The sequence below is a fragment of the Anolis carolinensis genome, chromosome 6, assembly GCF_035594765.1.
Source record: "Anolis carolinensis isolate JA03-04 chromosome 6, rAnoCar3.1.pri, whole genome shotgun sequence".
In the NCBI taxonomy this organism is placed as follows: Eukaryota; Metazoa; Chordata; class Lepidosauria; order Squamata; family Dactyloidae; genus Anolis; species Anolis carolinensis.
The window spans coordinates 63,678,677-63,697,680 of NC_085846.1; positions in this window are offsets into that span (position 1 = coordinate 63,678,677).

The following is a 19,004-nucleotide window of genomic DNA, read 5'->3' on the forward strand; positions in this document are numbered from 1 at the left end:
CAGGCTGGAGAGCAGCTGCAATGAATCACTGCAATGAATCACTCTGACCAGGAGGTCATGAGTTCGAGGCCCGCTCGGAGCCTATGTTTGTTTGTCTTTGTTCTATGTTAAAAGGCATTGCATGTTTGTCTATATGTGTAATGTGATCTGCCCTGAGTCCCCTTCAGGGTGAGAAGGGCGGAATATAAATGCTGTAAATAAATAAATAAATAAAATTGTGACCAACTCTGGGGGTTGGTGCTCATCTCAATTTCTAAGCTGAAGAGCCGGCGTTGTCCATTGACAAATCCAGGTCATGTGGCCGGCATGACTGCATGGAGTGCCGTTACCTTCCTGCCGGAGCGGTACCTATTGATCTACTCACATTTGCATGTTTTCGAACTGCTAGGTTGGCAGGAGCTGAGGCTAACAGCGGGCGCTCATTCCACTCCCGGAAACCTTTTGGTCCGCAAGTTCCGCAGCTCAGCGCTTTAACACACTGTGCCACCAGGGGACCCTAAAATCTTAAAATTGCTTGTAATGCTCCTGTGTATTAATGTGGCAACAGCAAAGAGTCATTGACAAAGGGGAAGCTGAGATTTGAACTGCTTGTTCCCTTCTGTGTCGACTTCTGGCCTGCCATTTTATGGCCACCACATGAATTTCATAGGGTTTTCTTAAGCCAGGAATACTCGAGAGGTGGCTTTGCCCGTTCCTTCCAGTGATTCCCACACTCTGGTTCTCCGGGTCTTTGAGACTTCAACTCCCAGAAGCCTCTGGCCCCCTCCACACAGCCGTATAAAATCCACATTGAACTGGATTATATGGTAGTATGGACTCAAATAATCCAGGTAAAAAGCAGATATTATGGGTTATCTGCCTTGATATCCTGGGTTATATGGCTCTGTGTAAGGCCCCTCAATTGCTTTGGCTGGGATTCTAGGTGATATTCCACACAGCCATATAACCCAGAATATCAAGGCAGATAACCCACCATATCTGCTTTGAACTGGGCCCTTTCCACACAGCTGAATAAAATTATCTCTTTTGAGCTGGGATATATGACAATGTGGACTCAGATAACCCAGTTCGAAGCAGATATTGTGGATGATCGGCTTTGATATCCTGGGTTATATAGGTGTGTGGAAGGGCCCAGAATATCAGACTAGATAATCAACAATATCGGCTTTGATCTGGGTTATGAGGCTCCTTCCATACAGCTATATAAAATCCCACATATGGAAAGAACCTCCTCAAAGACTGAGTAAATACAGTCAGGCATCCTCTGGGCAACGTTTCTTGTAAACAGCTGATCTTTTAAACCAAAAAGCATTGCTTTACAATATGCAATGCTTTTGATGTGAAATAAAAAAAATCCCACATGATCTGCTTTAAACTGGATTATAAGGCAGTGCCGACTTAGATATTGTGGAATTTTGTGCCTTGATATTCTGGGTTATATGGCTGAGTGGAAGGGCCCTGAGCCCACACTGCCATATAATGCAGTATAATGTGGTTTTTATACGGCTGTGATGACCGAAACCTCGGCTTTTAAATTAATTTGAACTCGCAGCGGAGAGTTCCGCAGATCACTCACCAAAAGGAACGGAGCGGGACCGCAGCAGACTATTATTAAAAGATCTTTTTTTCTTCACTTTCCCCTTCCCTGAACTATGTAACAAATCCCCCAATAAAAGTAGCATTTATTTTAACAGTAACACTCTCTATCTGGTTATTTTGTGTCATTCTCTGACTCCTTCCTTTGCATGCAATTTCTCTCTCTCTCTCTCACTAACCCGTCTGATCTTTAAAACCCTGGCGGAGGCTTCTCCGCCATAGATTAATACGGCGGACGGTACAAATTGGCTCATATCTTTATCAAAATTACCCCTAGCACATTCATCTTTTAGTCCTAACCCTCAAGGACCACCAGCGGAACCGAAATCGGTCCAGTTCTCGGCACCTCAACAGCTGACTGTCAAACGGGACCGACTGCTCCTTTCAAGCCAAACTGCTGCCTTATCCCGGACTTTCCTCTCCCCGCGACCCGCGGAATGGTTTTAAGAGATCCCTAGCCCCTTTCTGTGAACTGGGGATGGGGGGATCGCTCTCTCGCTGGGGAGACATAGTTCTCCAAGGACCCTACAGCTGCCAGGGGGTGCCCGGACGGGCGCCCTCCACGTTTCATTCATACCTTCATAATTTTATGAAGGAGAAGAACACTCTTCCCCAGACCTATCCCTGGACTTATGAAATCTTATACTTCCAAAGACTGCAACCCACATGTGCCCCTTCCCCATGCCATCTCTATGAATTCCTTCCATCACAGATGAACTCTTTTTCCTCATGTATCCGTGAATTTTCATATTCTATGTACCTGGACACCCTCATGACTCACTGTTGTATGAATTTCTAATCGTTGGGCTAACTTCATGAATTGTGAAATCATGCTGCTAGAACTCCACTCCTATGACTTTCCATATTGGGTTCCCCGGATGTTGTGAACTTCGTTCTTATCAAATGTTTTCAATTGTTTATATCATTCATGATTCCCCTTTATGCAATGTAACCCACCTTTATGGATTCTCCCTTACCTCCTTGAAATCTATCTATCTGCCTATATATATTTGTACTCTTTGGGATCCCCGGAAAATATGTGTTTTTCCCAGCTGGGTTTATGTTCCAACTTTATTTTAATTTTCATTCTATTTCATATAATTGTCAAATCATGAAATCAAATGGGAAATATTTTGACCCCAACATGAACCCCGGCTCCTATGACCCAGGCTTCCCTTCCCAAAAACAAAAGGATAATCTGCCACAGCTTAACCCAATCTAATTCAGATTGCATGGACAATATAAGGCTTGAGTCACCAAATTCGGAGTATAGTCCTAAAGGTGATTCAGCCCCTAGGGCAAACATTGTCATATCTCAGGAAATTCCAGGACACCTCAGGAAGGCGCCCTGTGGAGCCTGTCAATTTTGGCTCATCAACACCCATCACCACTTCCCCTCTGACACCCCAAGGCATATCTAAAATCTGTGAACGTGACAGGAACCCGGACATCCTTGATGGGTGCCATTAATTCCTTTAGAAATCGGTCTGGCAGGAATTAATCTGATATTTCCTGCCCTGTCACTTCATTGTTTCAATAGCTCCCGCCTCCTCCTCTCTGATTGGCCCGAGTGGGGACAAAAAGCGGCTCCCCATTGGGCCAGCAGAGCAAGGCGGGAAACGAAAGCCCGCCTCGTTCAACCTTCTAGCCTATCCGCGATCAGATGGGCGGGGGAGCGGGGCGGGAAATTCAAAGGGCTGTCAGACCGAAACATTGTATAAATATGGCTTTATTTGAAACATATGATACGCTAGTAGACTGAATGATCGCTACTAGTGTCCTTTTCAGCTGAATCGCTCAATAAAGACTCCTTGGCGGATTTTCCTTCATCTTTGGCGGACCTTCTTCATTTCGGCTCCAGGTTGTATTGCGGCTCATATTCTCTTATTGGCTCCGCCAAGGTCCGTTCTCTCAGGACCGGATCGGCTCTCTCCTTAAGGGGCCCGATCCCCTAGAAACGCGGTCGACAACAGCTGTGTGGAGGGGGCCAGAGGCTTCTGGGAGTTGAACCAGAGTGTGGGAATCACTGGAAGGAATGGGCAAAGCCACCTCTCGAGTATTCCTGGCTTAAGAAAACCCTATGAAATTCATGTGGTGACCATAAATTGACAGGCCAGAAGTCGACACAGAAGGGAACAAGCAGTTCAAATCTCAGCTTCCCCTTTGTCAATGACTCTTTGCTGTTGCCACATTAATACACAGGAGCATTAAAAGCAAAAATCCAAGGCCCTAAGGCTGTAACTGAATTTGTCTCTGGCTGCAAAATGATTAAATAAACTACTGTAAAGACTTAGAGCAGGAATGTGCAAAGTCCACCCTGAGAGCCAATTGCAGCCCTTGTTCAAATTTCCACCGGCTCGCTCCATGCCTCCCTCCCTTGCTTCTTTCCTTCCTTCCTCCCTTCCTTCCTTGACTTCCTTTCTTCCTCCCTTTCTTGACTTCCTTTCTCCTTTATTTTGTTACTTCCTTCCTTCTTGGGGCCCCGGAAAAGGTGGGCTCCTCAGGAGAAGAGAAAGAAAGATGGTGGCCTCTTGTGTCCTTTCGTCCCGATTGAAAGTTGCCTTCTCCTCAGGTTGTTCCAGCCTTGGGCATCCTGTCCCAGTGGCCCCTTGTTTCTTCCCCTGCAACTTTTTATGTTTTTGCGAAGGATGGCTCCCCAATTGCCCTGCTTGCCCCAGGCACTTGCTGCTGTCACTGCTGCCTGTGGTGCTGTTGCATGGCCGAGAAGGGCCGACACTGGAGGCCGAGCATCTGTCTGGCTTCTCTCTCTTCCTTCTCCACCCTGCATCACCACCCCATGTCTTCCAAAATACTGCCCTTCACTGCAGCTCCTCCCTTGGGAAGATAAGGGGAGAGTCAGGCTGAAAATATATTCCCCCCTGCCACAATCAAAGCCTTCCCAAGAGTCGACCATGCCATGCCACCTTTGCTGAAAAACATCCCAAGAAAGAGACTCCACCAGACAATGAGACAGCATATGCCACTATCTGAAACCACTTGAAGGCACACAAAAATAACTATCCTAATTAACTTGATTCTCTCAGCCAAAAGCAGGCCCACATATCTTATTCGAGGGACTGGTACATTTACGTTGGTTAAAATTGTTCTTGGTTTTATATATAGTATTGCTATTTCATGAGGTTGTTTTTTTTTTTTTTGCACTACAAATAAGCCAAATGCAGTGTGCATAGGAATGCGTTAATATTTTTGTCAAACTATAGTCAGGCCCCCCAACAGGCTGAGGGACCGTGAACTGACCCTCGACTTCAAATGTTTGGACACCCTGGCTTAGAGAGTCAGGATGGAGTTCTAAATGTCGAAAATGTGTTGGGCTGAAACCTTGGAACATTTACTGATTAAATTTATGGGGGGTGTACAAAAGCAGGATCATAGTTGAATATTAAAACAAAAAAATCACTTTAAAGTAGGTAATGATATTGAAATAGTTAAAGGTTATGTATACCTTGGGGCCCCTGGTGACACAGTGTGTTAAAGCACTGAGCTGCTGAACTTGCGGACCAAAAGGTCCCAGGTTCAAATTCCGGGAGTGGAATGAGCGCCCGCTGTTAGCCCCAGTTCCTGCCAACCTAGCAGTTCGAAAACATGCAAATGTGAGTAGATCAATAGGTACTGCTCCGGCAGGAAGGTAACGGCGCTCCATGCAGTCATGCCAGCCACATGACCTTGGAGGTGTCTATGTACAACGCCGGCTCTTCGGCTTAGAAATGGAGATGATTACCAACCCCCAGAGTCGGTCACGACTGGACTTAAAGTCAGGGGAAACCTTTACCTTTTATGTTTACCTTAGCTCGGGCATTAAATGGATGCAATAATAAGAAGGTAAGATTAGGAACCCACAACGTTTTCGTAGTGCTGAAAGGCAAGAGACTAGTCTGGTGTTTTTAAGTGCTGGCAGGGTCTCATGTGTCAAATAGGCGTTTACTGAGAAGCCATGCTAAATGTGCCAAACAGCTATTGGGTGGCAGCAGTAGTGGGGGTGGCACTGGCACCGGATCTCTCAGACAACAGCAGTGGCACCAGACCTACACTTATTAGTACTGTGCAGTAAACCACTCCTAAAGCCTTCTAAATGAGCTGTCAGAATTTAAAACAGAATTAAAGACCTAACTCCTCCAGCAGGCCTACCAAGTCAAATCTGAATCATGAGTTTTGAATTTACATGCCTTACTACTACGGTATATGTTAATTTTGTACCCTGGTTTCATGGGACCCCAAAATAAGGCCCATGAGCCGGATGTGTCCCTCCAAGGTAATTTATCTGAGCCCCGCCCTAAACTTTAGATTTCGGGTTGCCCTAAGCCTGAAACAACTTGAAGGCACACAGTAACAACAATATTACAGTAACTTGACTATCTCATCAGCCAAAAGCAAGCACATACTTTCCACTGAAATACTGTTATCAAAAAATTGATCACCCTTCTGTATTTTATTATATTGTCCCAGACTAGGTGCAATGCTATAAAAACTGCATTTCTCTCTACATATAGTTTCAGTGGTTACTGAGTCCTGTCCCTTTCTTTTTGAATGTTCCCTAGCCGAAACCAAGCCTCCCCAGAGCAAAACACTCCAGGTGTTGTTGAGTTCAGCTCCCAGCATTCATTAGTTTTCTAAGACTTCTGGAATTTGTAACCCAACGGTATCTAGAGAACCATATGATCTCCACCTCTACTTAAGAGCATAGAGGTATGTACTCAATAGATGCTTATACCTCTGGAAAATATGCACAAAATTATTCTGCATATCTCTATTCACAAATCTCATCTCCCTCCCTAGCATACGTGCCACAGCTGCCACCTGCTTCTGCTGGTCATATGCTTACCTGGGCAACTAGCGTTACCTTGGCAGAGTGTTCACTGGCTGCCAAGATAGGAGGGAGGTTATTTTCCACATTGGGACACTCTTCATTAGGGTGAGAACAAAGAAAACATTTGCAAAGGCTTCAAACTGAAGGCTGACTCCGGGGATGATGAAGGGGCAAGCCTTGATTAATCTTATTTGTCCTGAGTGCAAACATTTTAATCAGTCTTAAAGACTGCAATAGCAGGATCAAGAGCTGTGTAGCACCTGCTTCCTTGCTCAATGTTTTCATGATATGCCTGCTTCTGTGCCTCCTAATCTTAAATTCAAGATGTTAAATAATAGTGGGGGATGCCAGTATGAATCTAAGCTAATTTGATGACTTCATAAGGGTTTAATCAACCTACAGGTAAAATAGGACAGAGATTATGTGCCTTACTTTTAAGATGACAGTTCAGAGAAAAGAGAATGTTCCCTTTAACTTTCCTAGCAGTATGATATAACACAGTAAACCTAGTCAACTTTCCTGCATTTTTCCAATGCACACACCCTCCAAACACTTTATTTCCTCCAGCAGCAGGGTGTGTGTTAGCATCAAGGTGCCCGTGACTCATCGTAATGAAGCAATTCATTTCCCTGTTGCAAGCTGATACCTCATACTGAAGCCTCTGTATTTTCCATTTGTTATGATGAGAATTAGCATACTGAACAAGAATAATGTGACTTGTCCGCAACAGAAAGTTAACTTAAATATTACTGTATGTAAAAATACATATTTTACTCTCTAGAAACCTCCTATCTTCTATCTTCTTTTTTATTATTATTTTTTTAATTTATATATATATATAAAGACTGATAGAATCACGACAGTGGGCAAAACAACAAAACTAAACACCCCACAACCTCAAAAATTGACAGCACAACCTCTCATCCATGCCTCTAGGTGTTGCACCTCAAGGCAGCATGAGCACTGGAAACCAAACAGAGACCAATAATCATATAATATCTTTATTAAAACAATTATAAATTCAGGAATGAATAAGTGGAAAGGATGAGTGAGCAATAGTCCTTTATAAAAAGGTATGAATCAGTCCAAAGAGTTGAAGAGAAATGTCCAATATTATTGTCCAAAGTCCAAAAACCTAAACACGCTCAAAACTGTTGGAAAGTTCTTGAGCGGGGAAAACAACAAGGAAGCAAGAGTGAATAACAAGGTCCAAAGTCACTAGGAAGTCTTTGATATCAAGGCAAGAACGAGACGAAGCTAAAACCAATCTTGATTCAGGAACAAGGCAAGGAAGTGAATTTACTCCGGTTCTAATCGGGAGTCGTGGCTTGGCTTGGCCGCCAGGAACAGGAAACTTGGCTTGGTGAAATCAGGAAACTAGAGTCAGTGAACTGTTCTCAGGAAATCGCTTCGTTGACACCGCAAAGTGTTCGCAGTGTAGGCACTTTTATGGAACTTAGTTCTGATCACAGCGAAGGGAAGCCAAACTCCCCAGAGGTTCCAAGGGAATCTTCTATCCATTATCCCCTCGAGATGCCGAACGTTGACTCCTTCGGAGCCCTTGTTTTTCTGAACTCTGGAGATGCAGAAACTCCCTCCTGTTAAAGGATACATTCCCTAGGGAACTCGGGACATCTGGTTCAGCCACGGGAGTAATATTTTCAGTATCTCTCCCAATTAAGGAAGTATCTGAGCTATCAACAGCTGGGAGCTGTAATTGGAAGGAGCTCTGCGGACTAGGCAAAAAGTCAGAATAAGCTTCATCCTGGTCAAAGTTCATTTCTGAATCAGGTTCGGAAACCAAAGGTGGCTGGGGTATGACACTAGGTTGATACAATAAAAATAAAATAAAAATAAAATCCTAATTAGAGGGAGAGGAATAATTTTTATCCAATTGCTGCCAGTTAGAAGGCTAAGCTCCGCCCACTTGGTCTCCTAGCAACCCACTCAGCCCAGGGGACAGGCAGAGTTAGGCCTCACTTAGGCCTCTTCCACACTGCCTATAAAATACAGATTATCAGATTTGAACTGGATTATATGGCAGTGTAGACTCAAGGCCCTTCCACACAGCTATATAACCCATTTATAATCTTATATTATCTGCTTTGAACTGGACTATCTTGACTCCACACTGCCATATAATCCACTTCAGTGTGCATTTTATACAACTGTGTAGAAGGGGCCTCGTATAATCCAGTTCTAAGCAGATAATATAAGATTATAAATATACAGTAGAGTCTCACTTATCCAACATAAACAGGCCGGCAGAACGTTGGATAAGTGAACATGTTGGATAATAAGAAGGGATTCAGGAAAAGCCGATTAAACATCAAATTAGGTAATCATTATACAAATTAAGCACCAAAACATCATGTTATATAACCAATTTGACAGAAAACGTAGTTCCATACGCAGTAATGCTATGTAGTCATTACTGTATTTTCAAATTTACCACCAAAAAATCACAATGAATTTAAAACACTGACTACAAAAACATTGACTACTAAAAGGCATACTGTGTTGGATAATCCAGAACAGCCAGGTTTTAAAGCTTCATGGCCATTACATGCTAATCATTTTCCCTAATTCCAGCATTCATACTTGCCTCTCACAGACAAAAAAAAACAAAACCGAAATATTGTATATTCACAACCTTGATGAAATAATATCCCCTGATGGTGGAGCGTGTTAAAGCACTGATCTGCTGAACTTCTGGACCGAAAGGTTGCAGGTTTGAACTGGGGGAACAGACAGAACTCCCACTATTAGCCCCACCTTCTGCCAACCCTAAAGTTCAAAAACATGCAAATGAGAGTAGATAAATAGGTACTGCTCCGGTGGGAAGGTAACGGCGCTTCATGCACTCATGCTACATGACCTTGGAGGAGTCTACGGACAACACCAGCTCTTCAGCTTAGAAATGGACATGACCACCAACCCCCAGAGTCAGACACGACTGATCTTAATATCAGGGAAAAACCTTTACCCTTTACCTTAACTACCACCAATTCCTCAATACTTTAATTCTCATACCACCATACTTCGCCACAGCAATGTGTGGCCAGGCACAGCTAATCACTGTATAATGTATAACCAAGATGCCTGGTTTGCTGTATCTTGAGATCTTTGTTTAGCATATGTGCAAATACAGAACATATAAGCCAGAGAAGACATCTGCTGCTGCACAGACAAGTTAATAATACCTCATGCATGTGATTCAACCTTTCAGTTTAGTTTGTGCAAATCATTGTGTTCATTGCCTAGTAATTCTTTTTAATTAATCATGATAATGTATGCATGCTATTGAGGTATTTGCCACTTTATCAAGAGTGAGAGCTGGGGCACTTTTGAGGAATATACAGTTTGGAACTGGATACACCCAGTCATACTAAGGCACATGTCCTATTCAAATGATGCCACCTTTTCTTCATTTATTTGTTACCTTTCTCTATCCTAATTTTCTCCCAAGGAGAACAAAGATTGAATGTATGGTCTATTGCGCCAAATTGCTATGTGTGTGTGTGTAAAGAAATCCTTGCAAAGTTGCTTGCAAAAGATCTCTGCAAAAAGGGAGTTGAGCTTTTGCAGAGGCAAGCCACACCTCAAACAATGTATCGGTTTGCTGACAGATGGCTGGGTTTGTCAGTTGGGAATCTGAGCTTGCAGGGAGAGCACAGAAATGGAGAAGCTCTCTAGCTATGGTCAAGTAGCAGTTTAAATATGCTATGCTGGATATATTGAATGCTGATTGATTAGTTATTGATCCTATGCAAGGACATTGTACGATTGCTGAACAGTTTATTTAACTTCAACTCAACAAGTAAAGTTCCTTTGTTCTTTCAATTCCTCTGCCTGGTCTGAGTCTTTTGCACATGGTGTTAACTGGACGCTGCTGGATTCTGCTATACACACTCGCTAACATGGTCCTCCCACCACAACAACCCTGCAAGTGGGTTAATATTAGAAACAGCTGATCCACGTCACCCAATAAGCTTCAAAACCAAGTGAGGATCTGAATATAATTCTACCCACTACATGCCACTGGCAGTAGTGTGTCCTGGATCAAGTTCCATAATTAAGTAGCACATCTGTCTCATGTACAAATAGGCAACTTGATGAAGGCCAATTTCATTCCCCTCGAGTCTCCCCTGGAGACTTCTGAATTTTACTGCTGTTTGCAGCACATTAGCATAGAAATCTAAGAATGAGGAAAATAAACAGGCAAGATATAGGTGCTACATTTCTCTTCTTTCATGTTCCCCCTCCATTTAGCTCTTTAAATGGGACAGACTTTGCAAGACTGTTTGCTTTTCTGATGAAAAAGTAAAAGCTGCACTAACAAAAATTAAAGAACTTTTGTTAAAATTCAGTGTGTTTGACAAGTTCAGTCTTTGTAGTCAGAGGAAGGCTCTTGTGAGTTCAGTGAAGATCTGGATCTTTGCAGGTATTTTTTTTTACCCTGAAAGAAACCGCATAATAACACATAACTCATTTATTTTGGGTTAACTTGCATTAACTAGGTACAACATTAGGCTGCCACAGGCTAATATGCCCTCTACACTGCATTATCTGGTAGTATAGAAGGGATTTTAGTAGTGATTTGATTATGTGTTTTTTATGATGGACCTCAATCATCCCTCCAGTTCATAGTTCAGGAATTGGAGCTCATTCATCCCTTCAGGTCCAGTTACTACAGTGACTACTACTATATTCTAAATATGATAATTGCTGCCAGGCCTACCTAGTTTTCTTCATCCTTTATTCAGTTTCTGTCAGTTCTTTTTGATGAACAGTATCACTTCCTGACTTCATCATGTTCATCATGTCCTAGTGGAGATGAAGTAATTATTCTGAATACAGGATATATATAATTACCTTTGCCAAACAGCCCATCACGGTTGTGGAAACAGGTGCCCATGATGGCACAAGCCTATCCAATATACTACAATAATGTAATCCCACTCTCTATTTTTACAACTGATGCCCACAAAAGCCAGTTCTTGACTCAAGGACCACAAGTATGCAAAAAAGCAGAAGAAAGAGATCCAGTCAAGAGGGCTGTTTCTGGAGAAATGAATTATGAAGTACAAACAAACAAAACATACTGTCCGCTGCAGATAATGGTAATAACATTGCTGCCCAAAATCTGTGCTATAATATGTAACTGAGAATAAAACCATGAAAATGAACAAAATCTGGCTACCAGTATTAAAAAACTCAAAAATCAGAACAGTAAATAAAAAGCAATACTCTGAAAACAGAGGATTTCCAGACATGAATCAACCAAGGGCAGTTAACGACTCTAAACAAAGGATGCCCCAGAGGCAGGAAGAAGACAGCAGATAAGCTTTTCAATGCTAATTAAAGTGATTAACTACACAACATTCACACTGACCTCTCTCACCCAAGACTTTCCACAGATATATATTAACCTCTTTGCTTAGTTTTCTCCATACCTCACAACCTCTGAGGATGCCTACCATAGATGTGGGCGAAACGTCAGGAGGGAATGCTTCTGGAACATGGCCACACAGCCCGAAAGACATACAACAACCCTGAGAATAAATACTTTTTCCATTATCACTGTAGATAACAGACTACAGGGGGTTGGACAGTAGTTGGACAGATCCTGGAATTGCCTATATGGGTGAAAAAAATCAACTCAATTTGTATCTAGTGTTCTTAAGGATTTAAATCTAGAATTATAGAATCATACAATCGTAGAATTGGAAGAGACCTCACGGGTCATCCAGTCCAACCCCCTGCAAGAAGCAGGAAAATCTCATTCAAAGCACCCCCGACAGATGGCCATCCAGCCTCTGCTTAAAAGCCTCCAAAGAAGGAGCCTCCACCACAGTCCGGGGGAGAGAGTTCCACTGCCGAACAGCTCTCACAGTGAGGAAGTTCTTCTTGATGTTCAGGTGGAATCTCCTTTCCTGTAGTTTGAAGCCATTGTTCCGCGTCCTAGTCTCCAGGGCAGCAGAAAACAAGCTTGCTCACTCCTCCCTATGACTTCCCTTCACGTATTTGTATATGGCTATCATGTCTCCTCTCAGCCTTCTCTTCTGCAGGCTAAACATGCCCAGCTCTTTAAGCCGCTTCTCATAGGGGTTGTTCTCCAGACCCTTGATCATTTTAGTCGCCCTCCTCTGGACGCTTTCCAGCTTGTCAACATCTCCCTCCAATTGCAGTGCCCAGAATTGGACAAATCTAATTCTTTTTCACCGTTCAAGGCTTAAAGTTTAAAACATGGACGTGTTATCCGATATTTTTCTGGAAATCCCAGGTTATTTTATATGTGAAGATGTGCTTGTGCAGGTAATTTCATTTCATTATCGGCTCACCTCCTTCTAGCAAGATTTGCTTAATAAAATGGCCAATATCCTATCAAGGCATATGTACATAAATTTGTAAATTTGCATGCATATTATGAAATACAGCACACATAACCATCCCATGGTCACCTTTTAATACTGAAGTGAGCTCACATAGGAAAAATGCGTGGCTCATAATGCAGCTCTCATTTCGATTTAATATGCATGCATGTGTTGTTAATGCAGTTGCTGCTGAGCAAGAATATGCAACATGAGGTGTTACCCATATAGACAACAGCCCTATCTGGCCACCTCCCAACATTCTTCCCACCCACCTATTCATTGATGACATTATGATCCCTGGATAACACTGCTATGATATGTTAGAAGGGGGCAAAGCAGGTGTCATCCCTCTCCCCAGGTTGGCATGTAATCAACTGCTCGAATGGGAAGCTGCACAACTCATTATATGGGCCCGAAGTCACTAGATATTCCAGAGCTATGGGAAACCTCCAGAGTATCAAGCAACTTCAGGTAACATGGGTCAAGGCTGCATTATACAGGATCAGCTCCATGCCTCACCTAACAACCACAGAGCTGATTCAGCACCCCTGCATCTAGATGTTTTTGTTATGACTTTTTTTTTTGCTTTGAAAATTAAAAGGAACAATGAATTATGCTGAAGACAGTTTCACTGCCTCATTTACATGAACTTTTCATTTTCATATGCATATGTAATAGAGATACTACATGGGCAACTGTTTTGCAATGGTCCCATAGCTATAAACACAACAGTTGGCTTCCTTGGAAGCAGTAATAAAATCTAGAATAGACAGCATAATTGGATTCAAAATTTACACCCTTGCCATGGTCTGTTCTTGTTGCAAATCAGGTGTCTGGCTATTCCTACTAACCAAGTTAATCATTTTCACATAACTACAAACTTGTTCTAGCTTGTTTTAGCAAGACAATTAGGGACCTTTATATACTGATCACTAATGTGGGCCCAATCTGGCATTCTGGATTAGGCCCACATGATGGCCAGTAGAGACTTTTTCAACAACCTCGCAAGCGGCAAAAGGTCCTGACTGCCCACTAGTGGGTTGTTGTAGCTGGGCCTGCTGAGACATAGGGGGAGGAGACAACAGGGCACGGCCATCCTGCATCCCTGAGCCAGCTAAACCCAAAGGATGTGCTCTGTGTGGCATTTAGCCACTGATCCAAGTGCACACTTAATTGAAAATATGATTAGTTGTGTAACCAAAGCAGATAACAGGAAATGAAACAAAAGGAGGAAATTTACAAATGAGGTGACTGATACCTACATGAAAGTCATGTTGATCATGATACCGTTACCATGGAAAGAATTGATGGACCATTCACAGTTTTGTGGAACACACAGAAACCGTGAAGTGATTTCACGTGGGACAATTTAAGCTATCAGCTTTATCACATATAGAAAAGATACTTCTGATGCTGGAGATGGCAATTTTTTTTCAGTAGAGGATATGCTTCAGTGAACAGTATATAAGGAGGCAGAAGATACGTATGTAATAAGTATATTACATGCCTTTTCTTAATCCAGTTTAAGTCTCCAGAAATTTTGAAAAGTAGAGGCAATACATGACAACTGGAACCTGCCTACAACTAACAGGAGTGCAACAAAATCACTGATAAATAAAATAAACAACAAATAAAACCTCATTGAATACTAAACTTAGAATTGCCCATGCCATCATATTTCCATTGAACAGAGCTTGCTGATTAAAGTAATGCCTCATTTGGAAGATGACACAAGGCTTCAAAATTCTTTTAACTGTTTCACAAGGAAAATATATCTGGGGCAAGCCTGTAGCCAAGGGGGTGATTTACGGATTCAACTCCCCCCCCCCCATTTTTCAGATTTTAAAAAATCTGGGTTGCTCATCAATTTTAATTGATGAACAAAATCCCCATGCTAAGTCTAAGGTAAAGGTAAAAGTTTCCCCTTACGTTAAGTCCAGTTGTGACCGACTCTGGGGGTTGGTGCTCATCTCCATTTCTAAGCTGAAGAGCTGGCGTTGTCCATAGACATCTCCAGGTCATGTGGCCGGCATGACTGCATGGAGCACCATTACCTTCCCACTGGAGCGGTACCTATTGATCTACTCACATTTGCATGTTTTTGAACTGCTAGGTTGGCAGAGCTGGGGCTAACAGCGGTCGCTCATTCCACTCCCGGAATTTGAACCTGGCACCTTTTGGTCTGCAAGTTCAACAGCTCAGCGCTTTTAACACACTGTGCCACCAGTGTCTAAGTCTAAGAGAAGTAAAAATTAGAGTTTCTCCAGGGCTGCAAGCAATTTCTAAACCAAATTTTCATGATTTATTCACATTACCTATCTTTCTGCCAATTGACATTGCAATTGCAGCAATAGTCAACATAGTGGAAGCAACCAAGTTTAGACTTTGCAGCTATTAAATCAACATTTTTGATGTAAAGACGATGCAATCCACCAAAACTGACATCAGAATCAGAGTACTAAGGTTAAAGTCCATAAAAAAAACTCAAGTTCAAATATAATTTACAATGTTTCCAGGTTTTAAGAACTATGATAATTTGTGCTTGCTTTACAAATTTATACTTTAATTTCTCCTAAACTATCAAGTATTTTTTGACTAACTAGGTGCCAGATTAAAGGTATTTTATGTAGTTTCTAAAAATGGAATAATATGTATGAATCATAGAGAGAGTGTAACACCCCTAAGCAGCGCGAACACTGGAAACCAACACGGAGGCCAATAAACAATCTAATATCTTTATTAAAGCAATAAAAGTTCTAAACAAAAATAAGCAGAGTATATAGTCCAGCAGTTGACCTTTTAGAGAATATCAAAATTAGTCCAATAAAATGAAGTTATATGTCCAGTATTAGAGTCTAAAGTCTATAATCCAAATAACCGAAACACACTCAAACTCTTTGGAAGTTTGAGTGGGGAAAGAGCAAGGGTTCGCAGGAAGATTATTGAAGTAAAGTCCAGAACAAGGATTCAAGGCTAGGCAAGGTATTTCGTGATGGATCTGAAACACAGTCCAAACTTGGCAAGGAGTGGGACGCAACTCCCAGACTACTCGTGAGTAAACGCACTGGTGGGCCGCTTGGAAGCTCAGGAACAAGAGACGATGTTCTTCATTCAATAGTCACGTTGACACCGCGATAGGGAAATGAAATGTCAACAGGAGACATCTGGAAAGGGACAGAATCTTGCTGAGATGGAAGAAAGCCCAAATCCTCTTCAGTTTGATCTATGATGGCTGCGGGCTCATGGGCCAAAGGTGCCTGAGACATCACAGAGAGGCACAACTGGGAAGGGATGTGGTGTATATGGTGATAATGGGCTGGGATGGGTCCCCATATCTTCAGTTACAGTGTGGACAATAGTGTTAGGCTTGATAAACAATAGAGTGCTTCAAGGTGTTGGCCAAAGCAATGGGTCTCTCCATAGCAAGCGCCCCAGAAGCACCCCGCCTCTTCCTCTCCTTCTCTCAAGTGAAGGGAGCTTGAGAGGAGAGGGAGAGGGAGGAGGAAGCGGCTCAAAAGCGGCCCGCAATCACTGCTGCAGCAGAGCTCGTGGCCTGATTTCCTGGGCCGAGCCCTCGGCCCTTGGGAAGCAGCCAACGAGTGCTGCTAGGCAGCAGCACTTGTGGGCTCCTTCCAAGGGGTCAGGCCTTGCCAAATGACATCTCCCCGGATCTCCCTTGGCCAGGCCCTTGCTGGAGGAAAGACTTTCCTTCAGCAATGGCCTGGCCGAGGGAGATTCGGGGAGACATCCCTTGGCAAGGCCTCGCCCTATCCAAGCCCTTCGGTTATCCAAGATTGGGCCCACCTGTTTATCTTGGATAACCGGGGCTCTACTGTATATTGGTTTGGGTTTTAATCCTAGTGTATGTGTTTTAAATGGTCTTATGAGTTTTAGTTATACCTTACATTTTAATCTATATCATCATCATCATCATTATCTTTTATAGTAACCTTGTAACTAAGGCCTCTTCTACACTGCCATATAATCCAGATTATCAAAGCAGATAATCCAGATTATCTGATTTGAACTGGATTTTATGAGTCTATGCTGCCAGAAATCCAGTTCAAAGCAGATTATCTGGATTTTATATGGCAGTGTAGAGCAGGAAGTTATTGATCTTTGGATCTGCAGAAATGCTAGGTAAAATTTTAAAAATAAAAATCAATGCAATATTGTTTGCTCCTGGATTTTGTGTAGTTTCCAAGCGTTCTTTTTAGGCTTTAATGCTATCTATTAGGCATGGGCGAATTAATCGGAATCGTTGCTAGTTGTAATAAATTTGTTAATCATAATAAATCTGAACGGGATTCCGAGGTGGTTTGGCACTTCGAATTTAACCTTCCAATTCAAAGCGTTGGCGCCCATGCCTTGGAATACCTTTGAATAACCTTCGGATATATGAGAAAGTGTTTTAATTCAACCAATCTCCTGGCTAGTTTACGAGCCCCATAGAAACCAAGCCTGGAGTGTTTTCTCTCCTGGCTATCCAGGAGAGAAAAACCCCTTCCCTTCCTGGTTGGTTTCCACACCCCTCCTCCATCCACCCTCTGGGGATTTCTTTCACACTTACCTTTCCTCATGTCTCTTCTTCTCTCCTTCTCCTCCTCTTCTTTCTTTAAGTTTAAAATGTGTACAGTCGGAGATTTTCAGACCAATCACCTGCACACTATTGGAGCGACCCACGATACCTTGAGGTCAATACCGGATCCTTTCGGGCTCTCCTTTTGAGGAGGAGAACCTTTTTGGACCTTCAGTTTCGCTGTTTCCCCTGCCTCAATCCACGGGGGGAAGGGAGCTGCTGCTCTACCCAGTCACCCTTCAGAGCGGGCACTCTCCTTGGAGTCCTAATGTGCCCGTCTCTTCGCCATGACCACGCACCTTCCTGGTTGGTTTCTATGGGGCTCTTAAACCCATTGCTATCCAGGAGAGAAAACCCCCTTCCCTTCCTGATTGGTTTCTATGGGGCTCTTAAACCCACTCCTGATTGTTTTCCCTCCTGGTTAGAAGCAGGCTATGCCTCATTTCGAAGAGTATTGAACCATTTTTTTCATGGATTGCACATGCTTATATATAATTTTATTAAGGTTTTTTTTTACATTATTTGGATAAAAGAGGTCACTCTAAGTGGGCCGTATATAGGGAGCGGGAGGAGGGGAAGGACTGGGTAGTGTGAGGAAGAGGTGGGAGGAGGGGGAGTAGAGGTGAGGGGACCAAAACAATAACAAAAAACAACAACAACAAAAAAACAAGGAAGGAAGGGGGATGTTCTTGACTTCCATTTTCTCTATAATGTTGTTTTCTGTTATTTATTCTGTTATCTATTTTTGTCTATTAATTTCCTTATTATTCTGCTCTTTTTTGCGATGGTATTTATTCTCTTCTGTTTATTCTTCTATTATTAATATTCTCATTTTCTCTTCTTTCATGAAATCTTTTACTAGTGTCCAGGCTGTCATCTTCATCTATTTGTTTTGTGCCTTTGATATTAAAAAAGTCAACTGGTCCATGTTCATAATATTGATTTTTTTTTTATCATTCCTCTTTAAGTGGTGTTGATTTTTGTTTCCATAATCTGGCGAACGCTATTCTTGCAGCGGTTGTTAAGTAGGTAAATATTTTATCGTCACCTACTTAACAACATTTCTTTCCTTCTGGAAAGAAATACATGAAGTATGTCAAAAAATCTTAAAAGTAAAACTGCTATTGTTACCAGAGTATTTCCTCTTGGGAATGACCAATATCCATTGGAACAAAGACAAAGGCTTTAATGCAGAGGACCCCAAACGTTTTAAACTAGGCCAGTTCATAGTCCCTCAGACTGTTGGAGGGCCAGACTATAGCTTTTAAAAGCCTATGAACAAATTCCTATGCACACTGCACATAACTTATTTTGAAGTAAAAAAACAAAACGGAAACTAATACAGCCTTAATGTTAATAATAACAGCAGCAACAACAACAACAACAAAACAACAATAATAATAATGGGACACTAAAGAAGGAGACAGAAGGCCTGATCATTGCAGCCCAGGAGCAAGTCATCAGAACAAATGCAATTAAGGCCAAGATCGAAATATCAGCTGATGACCCAAAATGCAGACTGTGCAAGGAAACCGACAAAACCATTGATCATATCCTCAGCTGCTGTAAGAAAATCGCACAGACAGACTACAAACAGAGGCACAACCATGTGGCCCAAATGATTCAT